The 27,374-nt window shown below is 57.7% G+C and overlaps 1 long non-coding RNA gene across 1 annotated transcript in view; it reads right to left on the minus strand.

Annotated features, from left to right (window-relative positions):
* Nucleotides 1-288: 288 nt before the first annotated feature.
* Nucleotides 289-27,374, minus strand: part of LOC310885479 — a 139,724-nt gene continuing 112,638 nt past the window's right edge. Inside the window, exon 2 of the long non-coding RNA XR_014574835.1 lies at nucleotides 289-2,179. This is a non-coding gene — a long non-coding RNA (uncharacterized lncRNA). The remainder of the gene's footprint in view (nucleotides 2,180-27,374) is intronic.

Below are 27,374 nucleotides of genomic sequence, written 5' to 3' on the forward strand. Positions count from 1 at the left end.
CTCCTAACAACCGCAAACAACATATTCCTCCTATTCGTAGGCTGGGAAGGAGTACGAATCATGTCCTTCCTTCTCATCGGCTGATGACAAGGCCGAGCAGATGCCAACACCGCCGCCCTACGAGCCGTAATCTACAACCGAATCGGAGACATCGGACTGATCCTGAGCATAGCATGACTAGCTTCAACATTCAACACCTGAGAGATCCAACAAGCCGTACACCCCCACCAAACCCCAATCCTCCCCCTCATAGGATTAATCCTCGCAGCCGCAGGAAAATCCGCCCAATTTGGACTCCACCCATGACTGCCCGCAGCAATAGAAGGCCCCACCCCAGTATCAGCCCTACTGCACTCCAGTACCATAGTAGTAGCCGGAATCTTCCTGCTCATCCGCATGCACCCCCTGCTAGCCACCAACCAGACAGCCCTAACTGCCTGCCTATGCCTAGGTGCTCTATCAACCCTATTCGCTGCCACATGCGCCCTAACCCAAAATGACATCAAAAAAATCATTGCTTTCTCAACATCCAGCCAACTAGGACTAATAATAGTCACTATCGGACTAAACCTCCCACAACTAGCCTTCCTACACATCTCAACCCATGCCTTCTTTAAAGCCATACTATTCCTATGCTCAGGGTCTATCATCCACAACCTAAACGGAGAACAAGATATCCGAAAGATAGGAGGCCTACAGAAAATACTCCCAGTCACTACTTCCTGCCTAACCATCGGAAACCTGGCGCTGATAGGAACCCCATTCCTAGCCGGATTCTACTCAAAAGACCTCATCATCGAAAGCTTAAACACATCATACCTAAATACTTGAGCCCTACTCCTAACCCTTATAGCCACAGCATTCACCGCAACCTACAGCATCCGCATAACCATCCTAGTCCAAGCTGGACAAACCCGAATCCCCCCAATAGTATCAATAAACGAAAACAACCCACTAATCACCGCCCCCCTAACCCGACTCGCCCTAGGCAGCATTACAGCAGGAATAATCATTACCTCTTTCATCACACCAACCAAAACCCCCCCAATAACCATACCCCTTATCACCAAAACCGCTGCCATCCTCATAACAATCCTAGGAATCATCCTAGCCCTAGAACTATCGAACATAACACACACCCTCACTCACCCCAAACCAAACCCCCTCATAAACTTCTCCTCTGCATTAGGGTACTTCAACCCCCTAGTACACCGATTCTTCTCCAAAAACCTACTAGAAAAGGGACAAAACATTGCCCTACACTTGATCGACCTCTCCTGACTCAAAAAAATAGGGCCAGAGGGCCTTGCTGAACTACAAGTAGCCGCAAGCAAAGCCGCAACCTCAATACACACAGGGCTAATTAAGGCCTACCTAGGATCCTTCGCCCTCTCCATCCTGGTAATAATCCTAATAACACACAGACTCACTAATGGCCCCTAACATCCGCAAATCCCATCCCCTACTAAAAATAATCAACAACTCCCTAATCGACCTACCCGCCCCCTCCAACATCTCTGCCTGATGAAACTTCGGCTCCCTTCTAGCCATCTGCTTAGCCACACAAATCCTAACAGGCCTGCTACTAGCCATACACTACACCGCAGACACTTCACTCGCCTTCTCCTCAGTAGCTCACACATGCCGAGACGTCCAGTACGGATGGCTCATCCGCAACCTCCACGCCAACGGTGCTTCGCTCTTCTTTATCTGCATCTACTTACACATCGGACGAGGCCTCTACTACGGCTCCTACCTATACAAAGAAACCTGAAACACAGGAGTAATCCTCCTACTCACCCTAATAGCAACTGCCTTCGTAGGGTATGTCCTACCATGAGGACAAATGTCATTCTGAGGGGCCACCGTAATCACCAACCTATTCTCAGCCATCCCGTACATTGGGCAAACTCTAGTAGAATGAGCCTGAGGAGGATTCTCAGTAGACAATCCAACCTTAACCCGATTCTTCGCCATCCACTTCCTACTGCCCTTCCTAATTGCAGGAATCACCCTAGTCCACCTAACCTTCCTACACGAATCAGGCTCAAATAACCCACTAGGAATCGTATCAGACTGCGACAAAATCCCATTCCACCTATACTTCTCCATTAAAGACAGCTTAGGGCTTACCCTAATAATCACCCCTCTAATAGCACTAGCCCTATTTTCACCGAACCTCCTGGTTCTTGGAATCCTAGTTGGGAGTGGTTGGCCACATGAGATGTACAGGATTTTTACCTGTGATTTAGTCTTGACAAGGCTATGTAATTGGTTTACTAACGTCTCATAAGAAAGAAGCATGAGCGGTTAATGCAGTTGGCTTGAAACCCATCCCCAGTGGTGCAAGTGCACTCTCTGAACTCACTGAAGTGCATCCCCAGTGGTGCCAGTGCACTCTCTGCACTCACTGCACTGCATCCCCAGTGGTGCCAGTGCAATCTCTGGACTCACTGCAGAGCATCCCCAGTGGTGCCAGTGCACTCTGTGGACTCACTGTAGTGCATCCCCAGTGGTGCCAGTGCACTCTCTGGACTCACTGCACTGCATCCCCAGTGGTGCCAGTGCAATCTCTGGACTCACTGCAGTGCATCCCCAGTGGTGCCAGTGCACTCTCTGGACTCACTGCACTGCAGCCCCAGTGGTGCCAGTGCACTCTCTGGACTCACTGCAGTGCATCCCCAGTGGTGCCAGTGCACTCTCTGGACTCACTGCACTCCATCCCCAGTGGTGCCAGTGCACTCTCTGGACTCACTGCAGTGCATCCCCAGTGGTGCCAGTGCTCTCTCTGGAGTCAAAGCACTGCATCCACAGTGGTCCCAGTGCACTCTCTCGAGTCACTGCACTACATCCCCAGTAAAGCCAGTGCACTCACTGGACTCACTGTACTGCATCATCGGTGGTGCCAGTGCACTCTCTGGACTCACTTCACTGCATCCCCAGTGGTGCCAGTGCACTCTCTGGACTCACTGCACTGCAGGCCCAGTGGTACCAGTGCACTCACTGGACTCACTGTACTGCATCACCAGTGGTGCCAGTGCACTCTCTGGACTCACTGCACTGCATCCCCAGTGGTTCCAGTGCATTCACTGGACTCACTGTACTGCATCTCCAGTGGTGCCAGTGCACTCTCTGGACTCACTGCACTGCATCCCCAGTGGTGCCAGTGAGCTCTCTGGACTCACTGCTCTGCATCCCCAGTGGTGCCAGTGTACTCACAGGATTCACTGCACTGCATCCCCAGTGGTGCTAGTGCACTCTCTGGACTCACAGCAGTGCATCCCCAGTGGTACCAGTGCACTCTCTGGACTCACTGAAGTGCATTCTCAGTGGTGCCAGTGCACTCTCTGGGCTCACTGAAGTGCATCCCCAGTGGTGCCAGTACACTCACTGGACTCACTGCACCGCATCCCCAGTGGTGCCAGTGCACTCTCTGGACTCACTGCACTGCATCCCCAGTGGTGCCAGTGCACTCTCTGGACTCACTGTAGTGCATCCCCAGTGGTGCCAGTGCACTCTGTGGACTCACTGCAGTGCATCCCCAGTGGTGCCAGTGCACTCTCTGGACTCACTGTAGTGCATCCCCAGTGGTGCCAGTGCACTCTGTGGACTCACTGCAGTGCATCCCCAGTGGTGCCAGTGCACTCTCTGCACTCACTTCACTGCATCCCCAGTGGTGCCAGTGCACTCTCTGGACTCACTGCACTGCATCCACAGTGGTGCCAGTGAAGTCTTTGGACTCACTGCACTGCATCCCCAGTGTTGCCAGTGCACTCTGTGGAGTCACTCAAGTGCATCCCCAGTGGTGCCAGTGCACTCTCTGGACTCACTGCACTGCATCACCAGTGGTGCCAGTGCACTCTCTGGACTCACTGTACTGCATCCCCACTGGTGCCAGTGCACTATGTGGACTCACTGTACTGCATCCCCAGTGGTGACAGTGCACTCTCTGGACTATCTGCAGTGCATCCCCAGTGGTGCCAGTGCACTCTCTGGACTCACTGCAGTGCATCCCCAGTGGTGCCAGTGCACTCTCTGGTCTCACTGCACTGCATCCCCAGTGGTGCCAGTGCAGTCTCTGGACTCACTGCACTGCATCCCCATTGGTGCCAGTGCACTGTCTGGACTCACTGCACTGCATCCACAGTGGTGCCAGTGAAGTCTTTGGACTCACTGCACTGCATCCCCAGTGTTGCCAGTGCACTCTGTGGAGTCACTCAAGTGCATCCCCAGTGGTGCCAGTGCACTCTCTGGACTCACTGCACTGCATGTCCAGTGGTGCCAGTGCACTCTCTGGACTCACTGTACTGCATCCCCAGTGGTGCCAGTGCACTATGTGGACTCACTGTACTGCATCCCCAGTGGTGACAGTGCACTCTCTGGACTATCTGCAGTGCATCCCCAGTGGTGCCAGTGCACTCTCTGGACTCACTGCAGTGCATCCCCAGTGGTGCCAGTGCACTCTCTGGTCTCACTGCACTGCATCCCCAGTGGTGCCAGTGTACTCTCTGGACTCACTGCAGTGCATCCCCAGTGGTGCCAGAGCACTCTCTGGACTCACTGCACTGCATCCCCAGTGGTGCCAGTGCACTCTCTGGACTCACTGCACTGCATCCCCAGTGGTGTCAGTGCACTCTCTGGTCTCACTGAAGTGCATCCCCAGTTGTGCCAGTGCACTCTCTGGACTCAATGCACTGCATCCCCAGTGGTGCCAGTGCACTCTCTGGACTCAGTGCACTGCATCCCCAGTGGTGCCAGTGCAATCTCTGGACTCACTGTAGTGCATCCCCAGTGGTGCCAGTGCACTCTCTGGACTCACTGCAGTGCATCCCCAGTGGTGCCAGTGCACTCTCTGGACTCACTGTACTGCATCAGCAGTGGTGCCAGTGCACTCTCTGGAGTCATTGCAGTGCATCCCCAGTGGTGCCAGTGCACTCTCTGGACTCACTGCACTGCAGCCCCGGTGGTGCCAGTGCAATCTCTGGACTCACTGCACTGCATCCCCAGTGGTGCCAGTGCACTCTCTGGACTCACTGCACTGCATCACCAGTTTTGCCAGTGAAGTCTTTGGACTCACTACACTGCATCCCCGGTGGTGCCAGTGCACTCTCTGGACTCACTGCACTGCATGCCCAGTGGTGCCACTGCACTCTCTGGACTCACTGTACTGCATCCCCACTGGTACCAGTGCACTCTGTGGACTCACTGTACTGCATCCCCACTGGTGACAGTGCACTCTCTGGACTCACTGCACTGCATCCCCAGTGGTGCCAGTGCACTCTCTGGACTCACTGCACCGCATCCCCAGTGGTGTCAGTACACTCTCTGGACTCACTGAAGTGCATCCCCAGTGGTGCCAGTGCACTCTCTGGACTCACTAAACTGCATCACCAGTGGTGCCAGTGCACTCTCTGGACTCACTGCACTGCATCCCCAGTGGTGCCACTGCAATCTCTGGACTCACTGTAGTGCATCCCCAGTGGTGCCAGTGCACTCTCTGGACTCACGGCAGTGCATCCCCATTGGTGCCAGTGCACTCTCTGGACTCACTGCACTGCATCCCCAGTGGTGCCAGTGCACTCTCTGGACTCACTGCACTGCATCCCCAGTGGTGCCAGTGCACTCTCTCGAGTCACTGCACTACATCCCCAGTAAAGCCAGTGCACTCACTGGACTCACTGTACTGCATCATCGGTGGTGCCAGTGCACTCTCTGGACTCACTTCACTGCATCCCCAGTGGTGCCAGTGCACTCTCTGGACTCACTGCACTGCAGGCCCAGTGGTACCAGTGCACTCACTGGACTCACTGTACTGCATCACCAGTGGTGCCAGTGCACTCTCTGGACTCACTGCACTGCATCCCCAGTGGTTCCAGTGCATTTACTGGACTCACTGTACTGCATCTCCAGTGGTGCCAGTGCACTCTCTGGACTCACTGCACTGCATCCCCAGTGGTGCCAGTGAGCTCTCTGGACTCACTGCTCTGCATCCCCAGTGGTGCCAGTGTACTCACAGGATTCACTGCACTGCATCCCCAGTGGTGCTAGTGCACTCTCTGGACTCACAGCAGTGCATCCCCAGTGGTACCAGTGCACTCTCTGGACTCACTGAAGTGCATTCTCAGTGGTGCCAGTGCACTCTCTGGGCTCACTGAAGTGCATCCCCAGTGGTGCCAGTACACTCACTGGACTCACTGCACCGCATCCCCAGTGGTGCCAGTGCACTCTCTGGACTCACTGCACTGCATCCCCAGTGGTGCCAGTGCACTCTCTGGACTCACTGTAGTGCATCCCCAGTGGTGCCAGTGCACTCTGTGGACTCACTGCAGTGCATCCCCAGTGGTGCCAGTGCACTCTCTGCACTCACTTCACTGCATCCCCAGTGGTGCCAGTGCACTCTCTGGACTCACTGCACTGCATCCACAGTGGTGCCAGTGAAGTCTTTGGACTCACTGCACTGCATCCCCAGTGTTGCCAGTGCACTCTGTGGAGTCACTCAAGTGCATCCCCAGTGGTGCCAGTGCACTCTCTGGACTCACTGCACTGCATGTCCAGTGGTGCCAGTGCACTCTCTGGACTCACTGTACTGCATCCCCACTGGTGCCAGTGCACTATGTGGACTCACTGTACTGCATCCCCAGTGGTGACAGTGCACTCTCTGGACTATCTGCAGTGCATCCCCAGTGGTGCCAGTGCACTCTCTGGACTCACTGCAGTGCATCCCCAGTGGTGCCAGTGCACTCTCTGGTCTCACTGCACTGCATCCCCAGTGGTGCCAGTGCAGTCTCTGGACTCACTGCACTGCATCCCCATTGGTGCCAGTGCACTGTCTGGACTCACTGCACTGCATCCACAGTGGTGCCAGTGAAGTCTTTGGACTCACTGCACTGCATCCCCAGTGTTGCCAGTGCACTCTGTGGAGTCACTGCAGTGCATCCCCAGTGGTGCCAGTGCACTCTCTGGACTCACTGCACTGCATGTCCAGTGGTGCCAGTGCACTCTCTGGACTCACTGTACTGCATCCCCAGTGGTGCCAGTGCACTATGTGGACTCACTGTACTGCATCCCCAGTGGTGACAGTGCACTCTCTGGACTATCTGCAGTGCATCCCCAGTGGTGCCAGTGCACTCTCTGGACTCAATGCACTGCATCCCCAGTGGTGCCAGTGCACTCTCTGGACTCAATGCACTGCATCCCCAGTGGTGCCAGTGCACTCTCTGGACTCAGTGCACTGCATCCCCAGTGGTGCCAGTGCAATCTCTGGACTCACTGTAGTGCATCCCCAGTGGTGCCAGTGCACTCTCTGGACTCACTGCAGTGCATCCCCAGTGGTGCCAGTGCACTCTCTGGACTCACTGTACTGCATCAGCAGTGGTGCCAGTGCACTCTCTGGAGTCACTGCAGTGCATCCCCAGTGGTGCCAGTGCACTCTCTGGACTCACTGCACTGCAGCCCCGGTGGTGCCAGTGCAATCTCTGGACTCACTGCACTGCATCCCCAGTGGTGCCAGTGCACTCTCTGGACTCACTGCACTGCATCACCAGTTTTGCCAGTGAAGTCTTTGGACTCACTACACTGCATCCCCGGTGGTGCCAGTGCACTCTCTGGACTCACTGCACTGCATGCCCAGTGGTGCCACTGCACTCTCTGGACTCACTGTACTGCATCCCCACTGGTACCAGTGCACTCTCTGGACTCACTGTACTGCATCCCCGGTGGTGACAGTGCACTCTCTGGACTCACTGCACTGCATCCCCAGTGGTGCCAGTGCACTCTCTGGACTCACTGCAGTGCATCCACAGTGGTGCCAGTGCACTCTCTGGACTCACTGCACTGCAGCCGCAGTGGTGCCAGTGCACTCTCTGGACTCACTGCAGTGCATCCCCAGTGGTGCCAGTGCACTCTCTGGTCTCACTGCACTGCATCCCCAGTGGTGCCAGTGCAGTCTCTGGACTCACTGCACTGCATCCCCATTGGTGCCAGTGCACTGTCTGGACTCACTGCAGTGCATCCCCAGTGGTGTCAGTGCACTCTCTGGACTCACTGTACTGCATCCCCAGTGGTGCCAGTGCACTCACTGGACTGACTGCACTGCATCCCCAGTGGTGCCAGTGCGCTCTCTGGAGTCACAGCACTGCATCCCCAGTGGTGCCAGTACACTCACTGGACTCACTGCAGTGCATCCCCTGTGGTGCCAGTGCACTCTCTGGACTCACTGCAGTGAATCCCCGGTGGTGCCAGTGTACTCTCTGCAGTCACTGCACTGCATCCCCAGTGGTGCCAGTGCACTCACTGGACTCACTGGATTGCATCCCCAGTGGTGCCAGTGAACTCTCTGGACTCACTGCACTGCATCCCCACTGGTGCCAGTGTACTCTCTGGACTCACTGCAGTGCATCCCCAGTGGTGCCAGAGCACTCTCTGGACTCACTGCACTGCATCCCCAGTGGTGCCAGTGCACTCTCTGGACTCACTGCACCGCATCCCCAGTGGTGTCAGTACACTCTCTGGACTCACTGAAGTGCATCCCCAGTGGTGCCAGTGCACTCTCTGGACTCACTAAACTGCATCACCAGTGGTGCCAGTGCACTCTCTGGACTCACTGCACTGCATCCCCAGTGGTGCCAGTGCACTCTCTGGACTCACTGTAGTGCATCCCCAGTGGTGCCAGTGCACTCTCTGGACTCACTGCAGTGCATCCCCAGTGGTGCCAGTGCACTCTCTGGACTCACTGCACTGCATCCCCAGTGGTGCCAGTGCACTCTCTGGACTCACTGCACTGCATCCCCAGTGGTGCCAGTGCACTCTCTCGAGTCACTACACTACATCCCCAGTAGTGCCAGTGCACTCACTGGACTCACTGTACTGCATCATCGGTGGTGCCAGTGCACTCTCTGGACTCACTTCACTGCATCCCCAGTGGTGCCAGTGCACTCTCTGGACTCACTGCACTGCAGGCCCAGTGGTACCAGTGCACTCACTGGACTCACTGTACTGCATCACCAGTGGTGCCAGTGCACTCTCTGGACTCACTGCACTGCATCCCCAGTGGTTCCAGTGCATTCACTGGACTCACTGTACTGTATCTCCAGTGGTGCCAGTGCACTCTCTGGACTCACTGCACTGCATCCCCAGTGGTGCCAGTGAGCTCTCTGGACTCACTGCTCTGCATCCCCAGTGGTGCCAGTGTACTCACAGGATTCACTGCACTGCATCCCCAGTGGTGCTAGTGCACTCTCTGGACTCACTGCAGTGCATCCCCAGTGGTGCCAGTGCACTCTCTGGACTCACTGAAGTGCATTCTCAGTGGTGCCAGTGCACTCTCTGGGCTCACTGAAGTGCATCCCCAGTGGTGCCAGTACACTCACTGGACTCACTGCACTGCATCCCCAGTGGTGCCAGTGCACTCTCTGGACTCACTGCACTGCATCCCCAGTGGTGCCAGTGCACTCTCTGGACTCACTGTAGTGCATCCCCAGTGGTGCCAGTGCACTCTGTGGACTCACTGCAGTGCATCCCCAGTGGTGCCAGTGCACTCTCTGCACTCACTTCACTGCATCCCCAGTGGTGCCAGTGCACTCTCTGGACTCACTGCACTGCATCCACAGTGGTGCCAGTGAAGTCTTTGGACTCACTGCACTGCATCACCAGTGTTGCCAGTGCACTCTGTGGAGTCACTCAAGTGCATCCCCAGTGGTGCCAGTGCACTCTCTGGACTCACTGCACTGCATCCCCAGTGGTGTCAGTGCACTCTCTGGTCTCACTGAAGTGCATCCCCAGTTGTGCCAGTGCACTCTCTGGACTCAATGCACTGCATCCCCAGTGGTGCCAGTGCACTCTCTGGACTCAGTGCACTGCATCCCCAGTGGTGCCAGTGCAATCACTGGACTCACTGGACAAATCCCCAGTGGTGCCAGTGCACTCTCTGGACTCACTGCAGTGCATCCCCAGTGGTGCCAGTGCACTCTCTGGACTCACTGTACTGCATCACCAGTGGTGCCAGTGCACTCTCTGGAGTCACTGCAGTGCATCCCCAGTGGTGCCAGTGCACTCTCTGGACTCACTGCACTGCAGCCCCGGTGGTGCCAGTGCAATCTCTGGACTCACTGCACTGCATCCCCAGTGGTGCCAGTGCACTCTCTGGACTCACTGCACTGCATCTCCAGTTTTGCCAGTGAAGTCTTTGGACTCACTACACTGCATCCCCGGTGGTGCCAGTGCACTCTCTGGACTCACTGCACTGCATGCCCAGTGGTGCCACTGCACTCTCTGGACTCACTGTACTGCATCCCCACTGGTACCAGTGCACTCTGTGGACTCACTGTACTGCATCCCCGGTGGTGCCAGTGCACTCTCTGGACTCACTGCACTGCATCCCCAGTGGTGCCAGTGCACTCTCTGGACTCACTGCAGTGCATCCACAGTGGTGCCAGTGCACTCTCTGGACTGACTGCACTGCAGCCCCAGTGGTGCCAGTGCACTCTGTGGACTCACTGCAGTGCATCCCCAGTGGTGCCAGTGCACTCTCTGGTCTCACTGCACTGCATCCCCAGTGGTGCCAGTGCAGTCTCTGGACTCACTGCACTGCATCCCCATTGGTGCCAGTGCACTGTCTGGACTCACTGCAGTGCATCCCCAGTGGTGTCAGTGCACTCTCTGGACTCACTGTACTGCATCCCCAGTGGTGCCAGTGCACTCACTGGACTGACTGCACTGCATCCCCAGTGGTGCCAGTGCGCTCTCTGGAGTCACAGCACTGCATCCCCAGTTGTGCCAGTGCACTCACTGGACTCACTGCACTGCATCACAGGTGGTGCCAGTGCACTCTCTGGACTCACTGCAGTGAATCCCCGGTGGTGCCAGTGTACTCTCTGCAGTCACTGCACTGCATCCCCAGTGGTGCCAGTGCACTCACTGGACTCACTGGACTGCATCCCCAGTGGTGCCAGTGAACTCTCTGGACTCACTGCACTGCATCCCCAGTGGTGCCAGTGTACTCTCTGGACTCACTGCAGTGCATCCCCAGTGGTGCCAGAGCACTCTCTGGACTCACTGCACTGCATCCCCAGTGGTGCCAGTGCACTCTCTGGACTCACTGCACTGCATCCCCAGTGGTGTCAGTGCACTCTCTGGACTCACTGAAGTGCATCCCCAGTGGTGCCAGTGCACTCTCTGGACTCAATGCACTGCATCCCCAGTGGTGCCAGTGCACTCTCTGGACTCAGTGCACTGCATCCCCAGTGGTGCCAGTGCAATCTCTGGACTCACTGTAGTGCATCCCCAGTGGTGCCAGTGCACTCTCTGGACTCACTGCAGTGCATCCCCAGTGGTGCCAGTGCACTCTCTGGACTCACTGTACTGCATCACCAGTGGTGCCAGTGCACTCTCTGGAGTCACTGCAGTGCATCCCCAGTGGTGCCAGTGCACTCTCTGGACTCACTGCACTGCAGCCCCGGTGGTGCCAGTGTAATCTCTGGACTCACTGCACTGCATCCCCAGTGGTGCCAGTGCACTCTCTGGAGTCACTGAAGTGCATCCCCAGTGGTGCCAGTGCACTCTCTGGACTCACTGCACTGCATGCCCAGTGGTGCCACTGCACTCTCTGGACTCACTGTACTGCATCCCCACTGGTACCAGTGCACTCTGTGGACTCACTGTACTGCATCCCCGGTGGTGACAGTGCACTCTCTGGACTCACTGCACTGCATCCCCAGTGGTGCCAGTGCACTCTCTGGACTCACTGCAGTGCATCCACAGTGGTGCCAGTGCACTCTCTGGACTCACTGCACTGCAGCCCCAGTGGTGCCAGTGCACTCTCTGGACTCACTGCAGTGCATCCACAGTGGTGCCAGTGCACTCACTGGACTCACTGCAGTGCATTCCCTCTGGTGCCAGTGCACTCTCTGGACTCACTGCACTGCATCCCCAGTGGTGCCAGTGCATTCTCTGGACTCACTGAAGTGCATCCCCAGTGGTGCCAGTGCAATCTCTGGACTCACTGCAGTGCATCCCCAGTGGTGCCAGTGCACACTCTGGACTCACTGCACTGCATCCCCAGTGGTGCCAGTGCACTCTCTGGACTCACTGCACTGCATCCCCAGTGTTCACAGTGCACTCTCTGCACTCACTACACTGCATCCCCAGTGGTGCCAGTGCACTCTCTGGACTCACTGCACTGCATCCCCAGTGGTGCCAGTGCACTCTGTGGACTCACTGCACTGCATCCCCAGTGGTGTCAGTGCACTCTCTGGACTCACTGCACTGCATCCCCAGTGGTGCCAGTGCACTCTCTGGACTCACTGCACTGCATCCCCAGTGGAGCCCGTGCACTCTCTGGACTCACTGTACTGCATCCCCAGTGTTGCCAGTGCACTCTCTGGAGTAACTGCAGTGCATCCCCAGTGGTGCCAAAGCACTCTCTGGACTCCCGGCACCGCATCCCCAGTGGTGCCAGTGCACTCTCTGGGCTCACTGCAGTGCATCCCCAGTGGTGCCAGTGCACTCTCTTGACTCACTGCACTGCATCCCCAGTGGTGCCAGTGTACTCTCTGGACTCACTGCACTGCATTCCCCAGTGGTGCTAGTGCACTCTCTGGACTCACTGCAGTGCATCCCCAGTGGTGCCAGTGCACTCTCTGGACTCACTGAAGTGCATTCTCAGTGGTTCCAGTGCACTCTGTGGACTCACTGCAGTGCATCCCCAGTGGTGCCAGTGCGCTCTCTGGACTCACTGCAGTGCATCCCCAGTGGTGCCAGTGCACTCTCTGGACTCACTGCACTGCATCCCCAGTGCTGCCAGTGCACTCTCTGGACTCACTGCACTGCATCCCCAGTGGTGCCAGTGCACTCTCTGGACTCACTGCAGTGCATCCCCAGTGGTGCCAGTGCACTCTCTGGACTCACTGCACTGCATCCCCAGTGGTGCCACTGCACTCTCTGGACTCACTGCAGTGCATCCCCAGTGCTGCCAGTGCACTCTCTGGACTCACTGCAGTGCATCCCCACTGCTGCCAGTGCACTCTCTGGACTCACAGCAGTGCATCCCCAGTGGTGCCATTGCACTCTCTGGACTCACTGCACTGCATCCCCAGTGGTGCCAATACACTCTCTGGACTCACTGCACGGCATCCCCAGTGGTGCCAGTGTACTCTCTGGACTCACTGCACTGCATCCCCAGTGGTGCCAGTGAGCTCTCTGGACTCACTGCTCTGCATCCCCAGTGGTGCCAGTGTACTCACAGGATTCACTGCACTGCATCCCCTGTGGTGCTAGTGCACTCTCTGGACTCACTGCAGTGCATCCCCAGTGGTGCCAGTGCACTCTCTGGACTCACTGAAGTGCATTCTCAGTGGTGCCAGTGCACTCTCTGGGCTCACTGAAGTGCATCCCCAGTGGTGCCAGTACACTCACTGGACTCACTGCACTGCATCCCCAGTGGTGCCAGTGCACTCTCTGGACTCACTGCACTGCATCCCCAGTGGTGCCAGTGCACTCTCTGGACTCACTGTAGTGCATCCCCAGTGGTGCCAGAGCACTCTCTGGACTCACTGCACTGCATCCCCAGTGGTGCCAGTGCACTCTCTGGACTCACTGCACCGCATCCCCAGTGGTGTCAGTACACTCTCTGGACTCACTGAAGTGCATCCCCAGTGGTGCCAGTGCACTCTCTGGACTCACTAAACTGCATCACCAGTGGTGCCAGTGCACTCTCTGGACTCACTGCACTGCATCCCCAGTGGTGCCAGTGCACTCTCTGGACTCACTGTAGTGCATCCCCAGTGGTGCCAGTGCACTCTCTGGACTCACTGCAGTGCATCCCCAGTGGTGCCAGTGCACTCTCTGGACTCACTGCACTGCATCCCCAGTGGTGCCAGTGCACTCTCTGGACTCACTGCACTGCATCCCCAGTGGTGCCAGTGCACTCTCTCGAGTCACTACACTACATCCCCAGTAGTGCCAGTGCACTCTCTGGACTCAATGCACTGCATCCCCAGTGGTTCCAGTGCATTCACTGGACTCACTGTACTGCATATCCAGTGGTGCCAGTGCACTCTCTGGACTCACTGCACTGCATCCCCAGTGGTGCCAGTGAGCTCTCTGGACTCACTGCTCTGCATCCCCAGTGGTGCCAGTGTACTCACAGGATTCACTGCACTGCATCCCCAGTGGTGCTAGTGCACTCTCTGGACTCACTGCAGTGCATCCCCAGTGGTGCCAGTGCACTCTCTGGACTCACTGAAGTGCATTCTCAGTGGTGCCAGTGCACTCTCTGGGCTCACTGAAGTGCATCCCCAGTGGTGCCAGTACACTCACTGGACTCACTGCACTGCATCCCCAGTGGTGCCAGTGCACTCTCTGGACTCACTGCACTGCATCCCCAGTGGTGCCAGTGCACTCTCTGGACTCACTGTAGTGCATCCCGAGTGGTGCCAGTGCACTCTGTGGACTCACTGCAGTGCATCCCCAGTGGTGCCAGTGCACTCTCTGCACTCACTTCACTGCATCCGCAGTGGTGCCAGTGCACTCTCTGGACTCACTGCACTGCATCCACAGTGGTGCCAGTGAAGTCTTTGGACTCACTGCACTGCATCCCCAGTGTTGCCAGTGCACTCTGTGGAGTCACTCAAGTGCATCCCCAGTGGTGCCAGTGCACTCTCTGGACTCACTGCACTGCATGTCCAGTGGTGCCAGTGCACTCTCTGGACTCACTGTACTGCATCCCCAGTGGTGCCAGTGCACTATGTGGACTCACTGTACTGCATCCCCAGTGGTGACAGTGCACTCTCTGGACTATCTGCAGTGCATCCCCAGTGGTGCCAGTGCACTCTCTGGACTCACTGCAGTGCATCCCCAGTGGTGCCAGTGCACTCTCTGGTCTCACTGCACTGCATCCCCAGTGGTGCCAGTGCAGTCTCTGGACTCACTGCACTGCATCCCCATTGGTGCCAGTGCACTGTCTGGACTCACTGCAGTGCATCCCCAGTGGTGTCAGTGCACTCTCTGGACTCACTGTACTGCATCCCCAGTGGTGCCAGTGCACTCACTGGACTGACTGCACTGCATCCCCAGTGGTGCCAGTGCGCTCTCTGGAGTCACAGCACTGCATCCCCAGTGGTGCCAGTGCACTCACTGGACTCACTGCACTGCATCACAGGTGGTGCCAGTGCACTCTCTGGACTCACTGCAGTGAATCCCCGGTGGTGCCAGTGTACTCTCTGCAGTCACTGCACTGCATCCCCAGTGGTGCCAGTGCACTCACTGGACTCACTGGACTGCATCCCCAGTGGTGCCAGTGAACTCTCTGGACTCACTGCACTGCATCCCCAGTGGTGCCAGTGTACTCTCTGGACTCACTGCAGTGCATCCCCAGTGGTGCCAGAGCACTCTCTGGACTCACTGCACTGCATCCCCAGTGGTGCCAGTGCACTCTCTGGACTCACTGCACTGCATCCCCAGTGGTGTCAGTGCACTCTCTGGTCTCACTGAAGTGCATCCCCAGTTGTGCCAGTGCACTCTCTGGACTCAATGCACTGCATCCCCAGTGGTGCCAGTGCACTCTCTGGACTCAGTGCACTGCATCCCCAGTGGTGCCAGTGCAATCTCTGGACTCACTGTAGTGCATCCCCAGTGGTGCCAGTGCACTCTCTGGACTCACTGCAGTGCATCCCCAGTGGTGCCAGTGCACTCTCTGGACTCACTGTACTGCATCACCAGTGGTGCCAGTGCACTCTCTGGAGTCACTGCAGTGCATCCCCAGTGGTGCCAGTGCACTCTCTGGACTCACTGCACTGCAGCCCCGGTGGTGCCAGTGCAATCTCTGGACTCACTGCACTGCATCCCCAGTGGTGCCAGTGCACTCTCTGGACTCACTGCACTGCATCTCCAGTTTTGCCAGTGAAGTCTTTGGACTCACTACACTGCATCCCCGGTGGTGCCAGTGCACTCTCTGGACTCACTGCACTGCATGCCCAGTGGTGCCACTGCACTCTCTGGACTCACTGTACTGCATCCCCACTGGTACCAGTGCACTCTGTGGACTCACTGTACTGCATCCCCGGTGCTGCCAGTGCACTCTCTGGACTCACTGCACTGCATCCCCAGTGGTGCCAGTGCACTCTCTGGACTCACTGCACTGCATCCCCAGTGGTGTCAGTGCACTCTCTGGTCTCACTGAAGTGCATCCCCAGTTGTGCCAGTGCACTCTCTGGACTCAATGCACTGCATCCCCAGTGGTGCCAGTGCACTCTCTGGACTCAGTGCACTGCATTCTCAGTGGAGCCAGTGCACTCTCTGGACTCACAGCACTGCATCGCCAGTGGTGCCAGTGCACTCTCTGGACTCACTGCAGTGCATCCCCAGTGGTGCCAGTGCACTCTCTGGACTCACTGTACTGCATCACCAGTGGTGCCAGTGCACTCTCTGGAGTCACTGCAGTGCATCCCCAGTGGTGCCAGTGCACTCTCTGGACTCACTGCACTGCATCCCCAGTGCTGCCAGTGCACTCTCTGGACTCACTGCACTGCATCTCCAGTTTTGCCAGTGAAGTCTTTGGACTCACTACACTGCATCCCCGGTGGTGCCAGTGCACTCTCTGGACTCACTGCACTGCATGCCCAGTGGTGCCACTGCACTCTCTGGACTCACTGTACTGCATCCCCACTGGTACCAGTGCACTCTGTGGACTCACTGTACTGCATCCCCGGTGGTGCCAGTGCACTCTCTGGACTCACTGCACTGCATCCCCAGTGTTTCCAGTGCACTCTCTGGACTCACTGCAGTGCATCCACAGTGGTGCCAGTGCACTCTCTGGACTGACTGCACTGCAGCCCCAGTGGTGCCAGTGCACTCTGTGGACTCACTGCAGTGCATCCCCAGTGGTGCCAGTGCACTCTCTGGTCTCACTGCACTGCATCCCCAGTGGTGCCAGTGCAGTCTCTGGACTCACTGCACTGCATCCCCATTGGTGCCAGTGCACTGTCTGGACTCACTGCAGTGCATCCCCAGTGGTGTCAGTGCACTCTCTGGACTCACTGTACTGCATCCCCAGTGGTGCCAGTGCACTCACTGGACTGACTGCACTGCATCCCCAGTGGTGCCAGTGCGCTCTCTGGAGTCACAGCACTGCATCCCCAGTTGTGCCAGTGCACTCACTGGACTCACTGCACTGCATCACAGGTGGTGCCAGTGCACTCTCTGGACTCACTGCAGTGAATCCCCGGTGGTGCCAGTGTACTCTCTGCAGTCACTGCACTGCATCCCCAGTGGTGCCAGTGCACTCACTGGACTCACTGGACTGCATCCCCAGTGGTGCCAGTGAACTCTCTGGACTCACTGCACTGCATCCCCAGTGGTGCCAGTGTACTCTCTGGACTCACTGCAGTGCATCCCCAGTGGTGCCAGAGCACTCTCTGGACTCACTGCACTGCATCCCCAGTGGTGCCAGTGCACTCTCTGGACTCACTGCACTGCATCCCCAGTGGTGTCAGTGCACTCTCTGGACTCACTGAAGTGCATCCCCAGTGGTGCCAGTGCACTCTCTGGACTCAATGCACTGCATCCCCAGTGGTGCCAGTGCACTCTCTGGACTCAGTGCACTGCATCCCCAGTGGTGCCAGTGCAATCTCTGGACTCACTGTAGTGCATCCCCAGTGGTGCCAGTGCACTCTCTGGACTCACTGCACCGCATCCCCAGTGGTGCCAGTGCACTCTCTGGACTCACTGTACTGCATCACCAGTGGTGCCAGTGCACTCTCTGGAGTCACTGCAGTGCATCCCCAGTGGTGCCAGTGCACTCTCTGGACTCACTGCACTGCAGCCCCGGTGGTGCCAGTGTAATCTCTGGACTCACTGCACTGCATCCCCAGTGGTGCCAGTGCACTCTCTGGACTCACTGCACTGCATCTCCAGTTTTGCCAGTGAAGTCTTTGGACTCACTGCACTGCATCCCCAGTGGTGCCAGTGCACTCTCTGGAGTCACTGAAGTGCATCCCCAGTGGTGCCAGTGCACTCTCTGGACTCACTGCACTGCATGCCCAGTGGTGCCACTGCACTCTCTGGACTCACTGTACTGCATCCCCACTGGTACCAGTGCACTCTGTGGACTCACTGTACTGCATCCCCGGTGGTGCCAGTGCACTCTCTGGACTCACTGCACTGCATCCCCAGTGGTGCCAGTGCACTCTCTGGACTCACTGCAGTGCATCCACAGTGGTGCCAGTGCACTCTCTGGACTCACTGCACTGCATCCCCAGTGGTGCCAGTGCACTCTCTGGACTCACTGCAGTGCATCCACAGTGGTGCCAGTGCACTCACTGGACTCACTGCAGTGCATTCCCTCTGGTGCCAGTGCACTCTCTGGACTCACTGCACTGCATCCCCAGTGGTGCCAGTGCATTCTCTGGACTCACTGAAGTGCATCCCCAGTGGTGCCAGTGCAATCTCTGGACTCACTGCAGTGCATCCCCAGTGGTGCCAGTGCACACTCTGGACTCACTGCACTGCATCCCCAGTGGTGCTAGTGCACTCTCTGGACTCACTGCACTGCATCCCCAGTGGTGCCAGTGAGCTCTCTGGACTCACTGCTCTGCATCCCCAGTGGTGCCAGTGTACTCACAGGATTCACTGCACTGCATCACCAGTGGTGCTAGTGCACTCTCTGGACTCACTGCAGTGCATCCCCAGTGGTGCCAGTGCACTCACTGGACTCACTGCACTGCATCCCCAGTGGTGCCAGTGCACTCTCTGGACTCACTGCACTGCATCCCCAGTGGTGCCAGTGCACTCTCTGGACTCACTGTAGTGCATCCCCAGTGGTGCCAGTGCACTCTGTGGACTCACTGCAGTGCATCCCCAGTGGTGCCAGTGCACTCTCTGCACTCACTTCACTGCATCCCCAGTGGTGCCAGTGCACTCTCTGGACTCACTGCACTGCATCCACAGTGGTGCCAGTGAAGTCTTTGGACTCACTGCACTGCATCCCCAGTGTTGCCAGTGCACTCTGTGGAGTCACTCAAGTGCATCCCCAGTGGTGCCAGTGCACTCTCTGGACTCACTGCACTGCATGTCCAGTGGTGCCAGTGCACTCTCTGGACTCACTGTACTGCATCCCCACTGGTGCCAGTGCACTATGTGGACTCACAGTACTGCATCCCCAGTGGTGACAGTGCACTCTCTGGACTAACTGCAGTGCATCCCCAGTGGTGCCAGTGCACTCTCTGGACTCACTGCAGTGCATCCCAAGTGGTGCCAGTGCACTCTCTGGTCTCACTGCACTGCATCCCCAGTGGTGCCAGTGCAGTCTCTGGACTCACTGCACTGCATCCCCAGTGGTGCCAGTGCACTCTCTGGACTCACTGCACTGCATGCCCAGTGGTGCCACTGCACTCTCTGGACTCACTGTACTGCATCCCCACTGGTACCAGTGCACTCTGTGGACTCACTGTACTGCATCCCCGGTGGTGACAGTGCACTCTCTGGACTCACTGCACTGCATCCCCAGTGGTGCCAGTGCACTCTCTGGACTCACTGAAGTGCATCCACAGTGGTGCCAGTGCACTCTCTGGACTCACTGCACTGCAGCCCCAGTGGTGCCAGTGCACTCTCTGGACTCACTGCAGTGCATCCCCAGTGGTGCCAGTGCACTCTCTGGTCTCACTGCACTGCATCCCCAGAGGTGCCAGTGCAGTCTCTGGACTCACTGCACTGCATCCCCAGTGGTGCCAGTGTACTCTCTGGACTCACTGCAGTGCATCCCCAGTGGTGCCAGAGCACTCTCTGGACTCACTGCACTGCATCCCCAGTGGTGCCAGTGCACTCTCTGGACTCACTGCACTGCATCCCCAGTGGTGCCAGTGCGCTCTCTGGACTCAATGCACTGCATCCCCAGTGGTGCCAGTGCACTCTCTGGACTCAGTGCACTGCATCCCCAGTGGTGCCAGTGCAATCACTGGACTCACTGTAGTGCATCCCCAGTGGTGCCAGTGCACTCTCTGGACTCACTGCAGTGCATCCCCACTGGTGCCAGTGCACTCTCTGGACTCACTGTACTGCATCACCAGTGGTGCCAGTGCACTCTCTGGAGTCACTGCAGTGCATTCCAGTGGTGCCAGTGCACTCTCTGGACTCACTGCACTGCAGCCCCGGTGGTGCCAGTGCAATCTCTGGACTCACTGCACTGCATCCCCAGTGGTGCCAGTGCACTCTCTGGACTCACTGCACTGCATCTCCAGTTTTGCCAGTGAAGTCTTTGGACTCACTGCACTGCATCCCCAGTGGTGCCAGTGCACTCTCTGGAGTCACTGAAGTGCATCCCCAGTGGTGCCAGTGCACTCTCTGGACTCACTGCAGTGCATCCCCAGTGGTGCCACTGCACTCTCTGGACTCACTGTACAGCATCCCCACTGGTACCAGTGCACTCTGTGGACTCACTGTACTGCATCCCCGGTGGTGACAGTGCACTCTCTGGACTCACTGCACTGCATCCCCAGTGGTGCCAGTGCACTCTCTGGACTCACTGCAGTGCATCCACAGTGGTGCCAGTGCACTCTCTGGACTCACTGCACTGCATCCCCAGTGGTGCCAGTGCACTCTCTGGACTCACTGCAGTGCATCCCCAGTGGTGCCAGTGCACTCTCTGGTCTCACAGCACTGCATCCCCAGTGGTGCCAGTGCAGTCTCTGGACTCACTGCACTGCATCCCCATTGGTGCCAGTGCACTGTCTGGACTCAGTGCAGTGCATCCCCAGTGGTGTCAGTGCACTCTCTGGACTCACTGTACTGCATCCCCAGTGGTGCCAGTGCACTCACTGGACTGACTGCACTGCATCCCCAGTGGTGCCAGTGCGCTCTCTGGAGTCACAGCACTGCATCCCCAGTGGTGCCAGTGCACTCACTGGACTCACTGCACTGCATCCCCAGTGGTGCCAGTGCACTCTCTGGACTCAATGCAGTGAATCCCCGGTGGTGCCAGTGTACTCTCTGCAGTCACTGCACTGCATCCCCAGTGGTGCCAGTGCACTCACTGGACTCACTGGACTGCATCCCCAGTGGTGCCAGTGAACTCTCTGGACTCACTGCACTGCATCCCCAGTGGTGCCAGTGTACTCTCTGGACTCACTGCAGTGCATCCCCAGTGGTGCCAGAGCACTCTCTGGACTCACTGCACTGCATCCCCAGTGGTGCCAGTGCACTCTCTGGTTTCACTGCAGGGCATCCCCAGTGGTGTCAGTGCACTCTCTGGACTCACTGAAGTGCATCCCCAGTTGTGCCAGTGCACTCTCTGGACTCACTGCACTGCATCCCCAGTGGTGCCAGTGCAATCTCTGGACTCACTGTAGTGCATCCCCAGTGGTGCCAGTGCACTCTCTGGACTCACTGCAGTGCATCCCCAGTGGTGCCAGTGCACTCTCTGGACTCACTGTACTGCATCACCAGTGGTGCCAGTGCACTCTCTGGACTCACTGCAGTGCATCCCCAGTGGTGCCAGTGCACTCTCTGGACTCACTGCACTGCAGCCCCGGTGGTGCCAGTGCAATCTCTGGACTCACTGCACTGCATCCCCAGTGGTGCCAGTGCACTCTCTGGACTCACTGCACTGCATCTCCAGTTTTGCCAGTGAAGTCTTTGGACTCACTGCACTGCATCCCCAGTGGTGCCAGTGCACTCTCTGGAGTCACTGAAGTGCATCCCCAGTGGTGCCAGTGCACTCTCTGGACTCACTGCACTGCATGCCCAGTGGTGCCACTGCACTCTCTGGACTCACTGTACTGCATCCCCACTGGTACCAGTGCACTCTGTGGACTCACTGTACTGCATCCCCGGTGGTGACAGTGCACTCTCTGGACTCACTGCACTGCATCCCCAGTGGTGCCAGTGCACTCTCTGGACTCACTGCAGTGCATCCCCAGTGGTGCCAGTGCACTCTCTGGACTCACGGCACTGCAGCCCCAGTGGTGCCAGTGCACTCTCTGGACTCACTGCAGTGCATCCCCAGTGGTGCCAGTGCACTCTCTGGTCTCACTGCACTGCATCCCCAGAGGTGCCAGTGCAGTCTCTGGACTCACTGCACTGCATCCCCATTGGTGCCAGTGCACTGTCTGGACTCACTGCAGTGCATCCCCAGTGGAGCCAGTGCACTCTCTGGACTCACTGCACTGCATCCCCAGTGGTGCCAGTGCACTCACTGGACTGACTGCACTGCATCCCCAGTGGTGCCAGTGCGCTCTCTGGAGTCACAGCACTGCATCCCCAGTGGTGCCAGTGCACTCACTGGACTCACTGCACTGCATCACAGGTGGTGCCAGTGCACTCTCTGGACTCACTGCAGTGAATCCCCGGTGGTGCCAGTGTACTCTCTGCAGTCACTGCACTGCATCCCCAGTGGTGCCAGTGCACTCACTGGACTCACTGGACTGCATCCCCAGTGGTGCCAGTGAACTCTCTGGACTCACTGCACTGCATCCCCAGTGGTGCCAGTGTACTCTCTGGACTCACTGCAGTGCATCCCCAGTGGTGCCAGAGCACTCTCTGGACTCACTGCACTGCATTCCCCAGTGGTGCCAGTGCACTCTCTGGACTCACTGCACTGCATCCCCAGTGGTGTCAGTGCACTCTCTGGACTCACTGAAGTGCATCCCCAGTTGTGCCAGTGCACTCTCTGGACTCAATGCACTGCATCCCCAGTGGTGCCAGTGCACTCTCTGGACTCAGTGCACTGCATCCCCAGTGGTGCCAGTGCAATCTCTGGACTCACTGTAGTGCATCCCCAGTGGTGCCAGTGCACTCTCTGGACTCACTGCAGTGCATCCCCAGTGGTGCCAGTGCACTCTCTGGACTCACTGTACTGCATCATCAGTGGTGCCAGTGCACTCTCTGGAGTCACTGCAGTGCATCCCCAGTGGTGCCAGTGCACTCTCTGGACTCACTGCACTGCAGCCCCGGTGGTGCCAGTGCAATCTCTGGACTCACTGCACTGCATCCCCAGTGGTGCCAGTGCAGTCTCTGGACTCACTGCACTGCATCTCCAGTTTTGCCAGTGAAGTCTTTGGACTCACTGCACTGCATCCCCAGTGGTGCCAGTGCACTCTCTGGAGTCACTGAAGTGCATCCCCAGTGGTGCCAGTGCACTCTCTGGACTCACTGCACTGCATGCCCAGTGGTGCCAGTGCACTCTCTGGACTCACTGTACTGCATCCCCACTGGTACCAGTGCACTCTGTGGACTCACTGTACTGCATCCCCGGTGGTGACAGTGCACTCTCTGGACTCACTGCACTGCATCCCCAGTGGTGCCAGTGCACTCTCTGGACTCACTGCAGTGCATCCCCAGTGGTGCCAGTGCACTCTCTGGACTCACTGCACTGCAGCCCCAGTGGTGCCAGTGCACTCTCTGGACTCACTGCAGTGCATCCACAGTGGTGCCAGTGCACTCACTGGACTCACTGCAGTGCATTCCCTCTGGTGCCAGTGCACTCTCTGGACTCACTGCACTGCATCCCCAGTGGTGCCAGTGCATTCTCTGGACTCACTGAAGTGCATCCCCAGTGGTGCCAGTGCAATCTCTGGACTCACTGCAGTGCATCCCCAGTGGTGCCAGTGCACACTCTGGACTCACTGCACTGCATCCCCAGTGGTGCCAGTGCACTCTCTGGACTCACTGCACTGCATCCCCAGTGTTCACAGTGCACTCTCTGCACTCACTACACTGCATCCCCAGTGGTGCCAGTGCACTCTCTGGACTCACTGCACTGCATCCCCAGTGGTGCCAGTGCACTCTGTGGACTCACTGCACTGCATCCCCAGTGGTGTCAGTGCACTCTCTGGACTCACTGCACTGCATCCCCAGTGGTGCCAGTGCACTCTCTGGACTCACTGCACTGCATCCCCAGTGGAGCCCGTGCACTCTCTGGACTCACTGTACTGCATCCCCAGTGTTGCCAGTGCACTCTCTGGAGTAACTGCAGTGCATCCCCAGTGGTGCCAAAGCACTCTCTGGACTCCCGGCACCTCTTCCCCAGTGGTGCCAGTGCACTCTCTGGGCTCACTGCAGTGCATCCCCAGTGGTGCCAGTGCACTCTCTTGACTCACTGCACTGCATCCCCAGTGGTGCCAGTGTACTCTCTGGACTCACTGCACTGCATTCCCCAGTGGTGCTAGTGCACTCTCTGGACTCACTGCAGTGCATCCCCAGTGGTGCCAGTGCACTCTCTGGACTCACTGAAGTGCATTCTCAGTGGTTCCAGTGCACTCTGTGGACTCACTGCAGTGCATCCCCAGTGGTGCCAGTGCGCTCTCTGGACTCACTGCAGTGCATCCCCAGTGGTGCCAGTGCACTCTCTGGACTCACTGCACTGCATCCCCAGTGGTGCCAGTGCACACTCTGGACTCACTGCACTGCATCCCCAGTGGTGCCAGTGCACTCTCTGGACTCACTGCAGTGCATCCCCAGTGGTGCCAGTGCACTCTCTGGACTCACTGCACTGCATCCCCAGTGGTGCCACTGCACTCTCTGGACTCACTGCAGTGCATCCCCAGTGGTGACAGTGCACTCTCTGCACTCACTGCAGTGCATCCCCACTGCTGCCAGTGCACTCTCTGGACTCACAGCAGTGCATCCCCAGTGGTGCCATTGCACTCTCTGGACTCACTGCACTGCATCCCCAGTGGTGCCAATACACTCTCTGGACTCACTGCACTGCATCCCCAGTGGTGCCAGTGCACTCTCTGGACTCACTGCACTGCATCCCCAGTGGTACCAGTGCACTCTCTGGACTCACTGCACTGCATCCCCAGTGGTGCCAGTGCACTCTCTCGAGTCACTGCACTACATCCCCAGTGGTGCCAGTGCGCTCACTGGACTCACTGTACTGCATCATCAGTGGTGCCAGTGCACTCTCTGGAGTGACTGCAGTGCATCCCCAGTGGTGCCAGTGCACTCTCTGGACTCACTGCACTGCATCCCCAGTGGTGCCAATGCACTCTCTGGACTCACTGCACTGCATCCCCAGTGGTGCCAGTGCACTCACTGGACTCACTGCACTGCATCCCAAGTGGTAACAGTGCACTCTCTGGACTCACTGCACTGCATCCCCAGTGGTGCCAGTGCACTCTCTCGAGTCACTGCACTACATCCCCAGTGGTGCCAGTGCACTCACTGGACTCACTGTACTGCATTCCCAGTGGTGCCAGTGCACTCTCTGGACTCACTGCAGTGCATCCCCAGTGGTGCCAGTGCACTCTTTGGACTCACTGAAGTGCATTCTCAGTGGTGCCAGTGCACTCTCTGGACTCACTGAAGTGCATTCTCAGTGGTGCCAGTGCACTCTCTGGACTCACTGCAGTGCATCCCCAGTGGTGCCAGTACACTCACTGGACTCACTGAAGTGCATCCCCAGTGGTGCCAATGCACTCTCTGGACTCACTGCACTGCATCCCCAGTGGTGCCAGTGCACTCTCTGGACTCACTGCACTGCATCCCCAGTGCTGCCTGTGCACTCTCTGGACTCACTACACTGCATCCCCAGTGGTGTCACTGCACTCTCTGGACTCACTGCACTGCATCCCCAGTTGTGCCAGTGCACTCTCTGCACTCACTGCACTGCATCCCCAGTGGTGCCAGTGCACTCACTGGACTCACTGCAGTGCATTCCCTCTGGTGCCAGTGCACTCTCTGGACTCACTGCAGTGCATCCCCAGTGGTGCCAGTGCACTCTCTGGACTCACTGCACTGCATCCCCAGTGGTGCCAGTGCACTCTCTGGACTCACTGCATTGCATCACCTGTGGTGCCAGTGCACTCTCTGGACTCACTGAAGTGCATCCCCAGTGGTGCCAGTGCAATCACTGGACTCACTGCACTGCATTCCCAGTCGTGCCAGTGCACACTCTGGACTCACTGCACTGCATCCCCAGTGGTGCCAGTGCACTCTCTGGACTCACTGCACTGCAACCCCAGTGTTGCCAGTGCACTCTCTGGACTCACTGCACTGCATCCCCAGTGGTGCCAGTGCACTCTCTGGACTCACTGTACTGCATCCCCAGTGGAGCGCGTGCACTCTCTGGACTCACTGAAGTGCATCCCCAGTGGTGCCAGTGCAATCTCTGGACTCACTGCACTGCATCCCCAGTGGTGCTAGTGCACTCTGTGGACTCACTGCAGTGCATCCGCAGTGGTGCCAGTGCACTCTCTGGACTCACTGAAGGGCATTCTCAGTGGTGCCAGTGCACTCTCTGGACTCACTGCAGTGTTTCCCCAGTGGTGCCAGTACACTCACTGGACTGACTGCACTGCATCCCCAGTGGTGCCAGTGCACTCTCTGGACTCACCGCACCGCATCCCCAGTGGTGCCAGTGCACTCTCTGGAGTAACTGCAGTGCATCCCCAGTGGTGCCAGTGCACTCTCTGGACTCACTGCACTGCATCCCCAGTGGTGCCAGTGCACTCTCTGGACTCACTGCACTGCATCCCCAGTGGTGCCAGAGCACTCTCTGGAGTAACTGCACTGCATCACCAGTGGTGCCAGTGCACTCTCTGGACTCACTGCACTGCATCCCCAGTGGTGCCAGTGCACTCTCTGGACTCACTGCACTGCATCCCCAGTGGTGCCAGTACACTCACTGGACTCCCGGCACCGCATCCCCAGTGGTGCCAGTGCACTCTCTGGGCTCACTGCAGTGCATCCCCACTGGTGCCAGTGCACTCTCTAGACTCACTGCACTGCATCCCCAGTGGTGCCAGTGCACTCACTGGATTCACTGCACTGCATCCCCAGTGCTGCCAGTGCACTCTCTGGACTCACTGCAGTGCATCCCCAGTGGTACCAGTGCACTCTCTGGACTCACTGAAGTGCATTCTCAGTGGTGCCAGTGCACTCTGTGGACTCACTGCAGTGCATCCCCAGTGGTGCCAGTGCGCTCCCTGTACTCACTGCATGCATCCCCAGTGGTGCCAGTGCACTCTCTGGACTCACTGCACTGCATCCCCAGTGGTTCCAGTGCGCTCTCTGGAGTCACAGCACTGCATCCCCAGTGGTGCCAGTGCACTCTCTGGACTCACTGCAGTGCATCCCCAGTGGTGCCAGTGCACACTCTGGACTCACTGCAGTGCATCCCCAGTGGTGCCAGTGCACTCTCTGGACTCACTGCACTGCATCCCCAGTGGTACCAGTGCACTCTGTGGACTCACTGCAGTGCATCCCCATTGGTGCCAGTGCACTCTCTGGACTCACTGTACTGCATCATCAGTGGTGCCAGTGCACTCTCTGGACTCACTGCAGTGCATCCCCAGTGGTGGCAGTGCACTCTCTGGACTCACTGCACTGCATCCCCAGTGGTGCCAGTGCACTCACTGGACTCACTATACTGCATCACCAGTGGTGCC

The sequence above is a fragment of the Anser anser genome (assembly GCF_964211835.1).
Source record: "Anser anser genome assembly, chromosome: 23".
Lineage (NCBI taxonomy): Eukaryota > Metazoa > Chordata > Aves > Anseriformes > Anatidae > Anser > Anser anser.